The sequence below is a fragment of the Ranitomeya imitator genome, chromosome 5 (genome assembly GCF_032444005.1).
Source record: "Ranitomeya imitator isolate aRanImi1 chromosome 5, aRanImi1.pri, whole genome shotgun sequence".
Taxonomy (NCBI): domain Eukaryota; kingdom Metazoa; phylum Chordata; class Amphibia; order Anura; family Dendrobatidae; genus Ranitomeya; species Ranitomeya imitator.
Genome location: NC_091286.1, coordinates 141,980,030 through 141,987,490, shown reverse-complemented (window position 1 = coordinate 141,987,490; position 7,461 = coordinate 141,980,030). Strand labels below are relative to the sequence as shown.

General features: G+C 42.3%; 1 long non-coding RNA gene across 1 annotated transcript; it reads left to right on the top strand.

The window, feature by feature from the left end:
• Positions 1–280: 280 nt before the first annotated feature.
• LOC138681575 (uncharacterized) lies at positions 281–6,998 on the top strand. Its single transcript, XR_011321927.1, has 2 exons — positions 281–795; positions 6,146–6,998. It is a non-coding gene; the product is annotated as an uncharacterized lncRNA (long non-coding RNA).
• The last annotated feature ends 463 nt before the right edge of the window (positions 6,999–7,461 follow it).

The following is a 7,461-nucleotide window of genomic DNA, read 5'->3' as shown; positions in this document are numbered from 1 at the left end:
TATGACACTCTCGGGGTCCAGCCATGTGACTGTGCAAAATTTTGTGGCTGTAGCTGCGACGCCTCCAACACTTTTCATTTCACTTTTTCCCCATTATGTGGATAGGGGCAAAATTGTTTGGTGAATTGGAACGCGCGGGGTTAAAATTTCACCTCACAGCGTAGCCTATGACGCTCTCGGGGTCCAGACGTGTGACTGTGCAAAATTTTGTTTCTGTAGCTGCGACGCCTCCAACACTTTTCCTTTCACTTTTTTCCCCATTATGTAGATAGGGGCTGTGGAGATCAGACTGAACTAAAACAATCCATCTTGTCTTCTTCCTGAGAAATCTCGCTTACAACAAGATACATTTCTGCTGACTTGACATTTCCTTTTATGGAAGTAATCATGTGTGCATTCCTTCTTTCAATAGCAGCCTTTATTCACCTTCTAGATGATGTAACTTTCTACTGATAAAGACTGGTATAGATTGTTTATGTAAGAGATAGTGAAATATGAGCGCTTGTGCGCATGTCTGTAAAAGTATAATTCTTTTCTATATAAAGGGAGGGCAAAGCCCAGAGAGAGAGATGTGCTCCTGGGCTTCCCCTGTACATGATCACACAATACCTTGTTTGCGTGTCATTTACTCAGGATCCCTACCTCTAGTAAGCCAGGGACTGAGAAGGACTTAACATTTCTTTGGCGCACCGAACGGGGACCCGAGATGAGAGTATTTGCTCGAGATTCACCTGCGGATACGGACAATGGAGATCTGGGATAATGGACGGCAAATGAACTGAAAAACCTGGCCAGGTAAGAGACATTATTAGTTCTCTTTTATCTGCCTTGTATTATCCGAAAGATCTCTATGAGCCGTGTCACGCTGGGTTAGTCTAGTAGTGAGTAGATACCTATAAAACTCGGGTTACTATATTGTATAGATTTATGAGTCCTGTCCCTGGCAGTGTGTGAACAGAGTGAAGGTTGTGGTATGTTGTGAAAGAAGAGCAAAAGTGCGTAGAAAAATAAGCCGAAATAGTTGGGGTATAAGCCTTATACACGGAAGTCAGCCTAACTGGGTCATGTGGTTGCGTCCTTTCGGGGAGACCTCCGCCCATGCTTGACTCTCATAAGTGCTTAACCTCCTTCATTTCTGGATAAGGTTTGATAGAATGAGCCCAGGACGCGGGTCCATGAGCCTGGGACAAGTATGCTAACTGACACAGAAAGTTTTGTGATCTGTATGGTGTTGCTGGGTCTGTTTGCGTGCATAATAGCACTTAAGTACATTCTGCACATTCGAAAGAATGGAGCAGATCAGCCCTTCAATATTTTAGCTCCCTAGGAGAGAAGGCAACGAGACATCACCTAGGATAAGTGATTGTCCAAACGTCACCTGGGGTAGAAATAGCTAATATTGAAAAAAAAAGAAAAATGGGAAATAAACAGACAAAAACCGTCTTAGGACAAGTGGAAGCAGCAGATATCATACAGGAAAGATGTGGGAAGACAGTCAGAAGTCAGATTAGAAGGGTAAGAGAAAAATTGGGAATTTCAGAAGCACTTATGTTTAGCACTGAATGGGAAAGACTGAGTAAAGAACGAGGTGGAATTATCAAAGACAATGGGTGGGAAGAAATCATACACTGTATGATAGAGGTCTCAAAAACAGCTAAAGAGGAGAATTGGAAGTATGATCCAGACACTTCCAAATGGATTATGGGGAAGGGAAAAAGTTGTGACATAATCCCACCACCTTACCTAGATCCAAAAGCCCAATCATTTGTACCATCTGGAGGAGCAGAAGGAGGAAAACAATTTCCAGCCTTGTATCCCAATCTTGGTGGGGTAGGAGGATGGGTATGTTCACACTGTGGACAACAAAATCCAGATTGGAGAAATGATTGCCTAGTCTGTGGTACACCTAGACATGGCGCTGTACTTGCCCCTGTTAGGGTAGTACCAAGACCCTTTAGGGAACCTGGTGCTGACGGGGTAATGGGAACTAGATATCACCAGACCCGACAGTATTTTCCTTGGTCCCCTGCTGAAGGTATGTCCCTCCTGCATAATGCGCCTGATCCCACTCAATATCCCATCCGATTTGCACAATACATACAACAAATCATGCAGACTCATGCTGGGGTCTGGGCGGACGGGGAAGAATTATGTAGAATGAAAATGTCCCCCGGACTTTTTCAGGAATTATTGACACACCTACAGCCCAATAGACCAGTGGCAGAAGGGGGTGCCTTACAGACAGAAGCATCAGGTACCCAGTTCACAGAGGCATTAATAATTTTCATGAGAGAAAAACAGAGGGAAAGGGGATCTACGGGTGTGATTATGCAGAAATTTGGGCAAAGTATTGAAGAATATAGTCAAGAATTAGAAAATAGCTTTAGGGATGAAGGATTGGATTTGACTGATGCTTCAGTAAGGAGACTTTTTACAAAACAATTAATAGAGGGGCTAGATCCGAAAATCAGAGAAAAATTTAAATCCTCTACTCCAGATTGGAGAACAATTGAACAACCAAATATTGTGAAACAACGATGTTTAGGAATAGTCATGGATATGAGAGAGAATCGTAAGCCTGTTAGAATAGCACAAGCTAATACAGGAGGAAGAGTGAGACACAACTTTCCTTGCCACTACTGTAAAAAGCCAGGTCATTTCCAAAGAGAGTGCAGGAAGAAGTTGGCAGATATAAAGTCAGGCAAATTTGTTCCCAGAAATAACCCTCCCCAAACGGACAACCAGCAGAAATCTACCATCATAGATGGTCCCATACCAGATTCAGATTGACTCGATGTGTTACAAACTTCCCTACCAGCTAGAAGACCTATGATACAGGTGAATGTGGGGGGGAGAGAGATTCCATTTTTGATAGATACAGGTGCAACTTCCTCAATTTTGAATCAAGATTTTCTTCCGAATCCGGAAGATATTTCAGAACAAACAACTTTTGCTGAGGGTTATGATGGGGTAATTCGAACACTGCCATATACTGTGCCCCTAGAGGTCTCATTAGGACCTAAATGTTTTGCATCCAGATTTTTGTATGCCAGAGGTGCCCCAACATGTTTGTTAGGAACTGATGTCCTAAAGAAATTAGAAGCTAACATCAATTTTAGGGAAGATGGCACAGTTATACTGACTATCCCTGATGATGCAGAAACATTAGAACAATATGTTAGAATTCAGGCTTTTGAGGATTATGCTGAAGAAAAAGAGTACACCACAGATCTAGACCTCTCAATGGTCCCAGAAACACTGTGGGCACAGGGTGACACTGATGTGGGACTATTGCATATCTCTCCTGTAAAACTATCTGTGCAACCAGGAACTGTTCTCCCACAGCTCAGACAATACCCTGTGAGTGCCCAGCAGGAACTAGCGATTACAAAACAGATAGAGGGATATAAAGAGAAAGGAGTTTTGGTAGAGATACAATCACCTGCTAACACTCCTCTGTATCCAGTCAAGAAGAGAACTCTTGATAAGAGTTCTATGCCCAAATATCGTATGGTACATGATTTAAGAGAAATAAACAAAGTTCTAGATCCAATCACCCCAGTTGTACCCAATCCTCATACGTTACTATCACAGATACCAGCCAGTTCTCAAGTATTTACTGTAATAGATCTTTCAAATGCATTTTTCTCGGTTCCTTTACACCAAGATAGTTGGCATTTGTTTGCATTTACATTTAAGGGCAAACAGTTGGCGTGGACACGCCTTCCACAGGGAATGATACACTCCCCTACTCTTTATTCAAATGCCCCACAAACAGTCCTTCAGAGGTTTGAACCCGAACCACAGGTAGTAATTTTGCAGTATGTGGATGACCTACTACTTTGCTGCCCAGATCTAGAAACTGCAGAAAGGTCCACTGTGAGTTTACTATGTTTTTTAGAAAAAGAAGGGTGTAAAGTGAATAGACAAAAGCTACAAGTTTGTCAGACCAAAGTGGTCTTTCTAGGTCATTGCATTTCTCAAGGTAAAAAGCATCTTACACCACAAAGAACTGAAGCAATAAGACAGATGAATGAGCCTAGAAATCATAAACAGCTACGAGCATTTTTAGGAATAGTGTCTCATTGTAGACAATGGATTATACATGCAAGTCAACTAATGCAACCACTGTATGACTGTGTAAAAAGTGAACCTTACATGTTGACAAAAGAAGGTCAGATTTCGTTCCAACAATTAAAAGATGCCCTTGTTTCAGCTCCAGCGTTAGGGCTACCAGACTACACCAAACCGTTTCAGCTTATGGCTGCAGAAGTTGATTCCCATGCTACAGGAGTTCTTACCCAGAAGCATGCAGGGAAACAAAGACCAATTGCATATCTTTCAGCAAGGTTAGATCCCGTAGCTAGAGCAGCGCCAACCTGTGTACGTGTAGTTGTTGCTGTCTCACTATTGTTGGACAAAGCATCAGAAATTGTCCTAGAGCATCCACTCACAGTTCAAACTACACATGATGTTTATGGGATATTAAACCAGGTCCAACCAAAACACATTTCCATGGCCAGACATTTGCGGCTACAGTGTTCTTTGTTGCTCCCCTCTACTATCACATTTGCTAGGCTTCAGACTCTCAATATAGCTACACTGCTACCTCTCGAGTCTGAAGGGGGGAATAAGGACACTGATCCACACGCAAATTTTTTCCCTACAGACACACATGATTGTACAGAGCTCATTTTACAAGAAACGGTAGGCTTACCCAATGTATCCGAAACACCACTTCAAAATCCAGATTTAGAGCTGTTTATAGATGGTAGTAGGTTTGCAGATGATACAGGTAACTTCCATACAGGGTATGCAGTTGTGTCAGAATCTGAAACTCTCAAAGCAGAACCACTTCCACCGAAACAGTCTGCACAAGAAGCAGAACTAACAGCATTGATTGAAGCTCTTAAAATAGCTGAGAACCAGACAGCTAATATATACACTGATTCTAGGTATGCACATGGTATTGTGTTTGATTTTGGAGTAATCTGGAGAGCTAGAGGTTACATGACAGCGTCAGGACAACCTGTAAAACATGCTTCTCTGATCAAACAGATCTTAGAGGCTGCACAAGAAACAAAAGAAGTAGCAGTAATCAAGGTAGCTGCACATGTGAGACTCGACACTAGGGAATCTAGGGGAAATGATAGGGCTGATAAAGCAGCCAAAGCAGCAGCAGTCAAACCCTTACAACAGGTCCATACTGTAAACCTCACAGAAAATACTGAAGATAGACTGAGACAAGCACAGGAAGATGCAGGAGAAGAGGAGAGGGACAGGTGGAAAAAGGAAGGGGCAGAAGAACAAGCGGGAATTTGGAAGAAAGATGGACTAATATGTCTACCTAGAGCCTGGTATCCGATTGTAGTTGGTGGACTGCACCACCCTACTCATGTGTCTGCAAATGCAATGACACTACTGGCAAAGCAAGTCTGGTTGGCTCCAGGTTTTGGCAACTATGCAAGAGACTATTGTGCTGCATGCACTATATGCCTGACACATAATCCCGGACAGACAACAAAGACCCCTATGAAGCACCACGTCCGACCTCTCTACCCGTTTCAGCGATTACAAATAGACTTTATCCAGCTGCCAAAAAGTAATGGGTATGAGTATGTGTTGGTATGTGTGGACATGTTCTCGGGGTGGCCAGAGGCCTATCCAGTTCGGAAGGCTTCAGCTAAAAACACTGCTGTAAAGCTAGTTGCCGAACTGATACCCCGTTACGGTCTCCCTGAAGTGATCGAGTCAGATAGGGGTACTCATTTTACTGGAGAAATATTTCAAAATGTACTGAAAATGTTGGGTGTTGAAAGTCAGTTACACACTCCGTATCATCCTCAAAGTTCTGGTAAGGTGGAACGCATGAATGGAACTTTAAAATTAAAAATACAGAAAGCCATGGCTGAAACAGGAAAGCCTTGGACAGAATGCCTTCCACTGGCCCTTTACTCAATACGCAATACCCCAAGGGGTAAGACTAAACTGTCTCCATATGAAATTTTGTTTGGCAGGACTGCCAATTTAGGATGTTATTTTCCACAGCAACTTGTGTTAAATATTGAGTCATTGACTTCTTATGTGCAAAATCTTCAGAAACAATTAACTAAGGTGCATGCACAAGTTTTTGCTTCCCTTCCAGATCCTGACAACACAGAAGGAAGTCACAAGTTGGAACCAGGTGATCAAGTCTATGTAAAAAGACACACCAGAAAGGCTCTAGAACCAAGGTTTGACGGACCCTTCCAAGTCCTGTTGACAACACCTACATCAGTCAAGCTTGAAGGAAAGGCATCATGGATACATGCAAGCCATTGCAAGAAAAGCAGTATAAACTCATGATATTGATGTTAATAATGATAACCTCAACGGAGGCGTGGGATAGACTGAATTCTCTAGCCCCTTTGAACAATAGATTCGTACAACATCATAGAAAATTAGTGCATGACTTGTTAAACAATACACAAACCCTGACAGATTGTTGGATCTGTACCCATTACTTATTGCAAAACAAAGAAAAGGTTGCGAGAGTTAAACGGAAGAATTAATACTAGATTTGATTCTCTTATTGAATACAAGCATGTACATGTGTAATACCAAATAAAGGCTTTGTCTTTGGCCCTGTGGTAATAAAATAAATAAAAGAAAATGTCAAAGGGGGGAATTGTGGAGATCAGACTGAACTAAAACAATCCATCTTGTCTTCTTCCTGAGAAATCTCGCTTACAACAAGATACATTTCTGCTGACTTGACATTTCCTTTTATGGAAGTAATCATGTGTGCATTCCTTCTTTCAATAGCAGCCTTTATTCACCTTCTAGATGATGTAACTTTCTACTGATAAAGACTGGTATAGATTGTTTATGTAAGAGATAGTGAAATATGAGCGCTTGTGCGCATGTCTGTAAAAGTATAATTCTTTTCTATATAAAGGGAGGGCAAAGCCCAGAGAGAGAGATGTGCTCCTGGGCTTCCCCTGTACATGATCACACAATACCTTGTTTGCGTGTCATTTACTCAGGATCCCTACCTCTAGTAAGCCAGGGACTGAGAAGGACTTAACAGGGGCAAAATTGTTTGGTGAATTGGAAAGTGCGGGGGTTAATATTTCACCTCACAACGTAGCCTATGACGCTCTCAGGGTCCAGACGTGTGACTGTGCAAAATTTTGTTGCTGTAGCTGCGACGCTTCCAACACTTTTCCTTTCACTTTTTTCCCCATTATGTAGATAGGGGCAAAATTGTTTGGTGAATTGGAACGCGCGGGGTTAAAATTTCGCCTCACAATATAGCCTATGACGCTCTCGGGGCCCAGACGTGTGACTGTGCAAAATTTTGTGGCTGTAGCTGCGACGGTGCAGATGCCAATCCCGGACATACACACATAGACACACACACACACATTCAGCTTTATATAGTAGATTTGGACATGTCTGTGTGTCTGTGCACAATGAGTC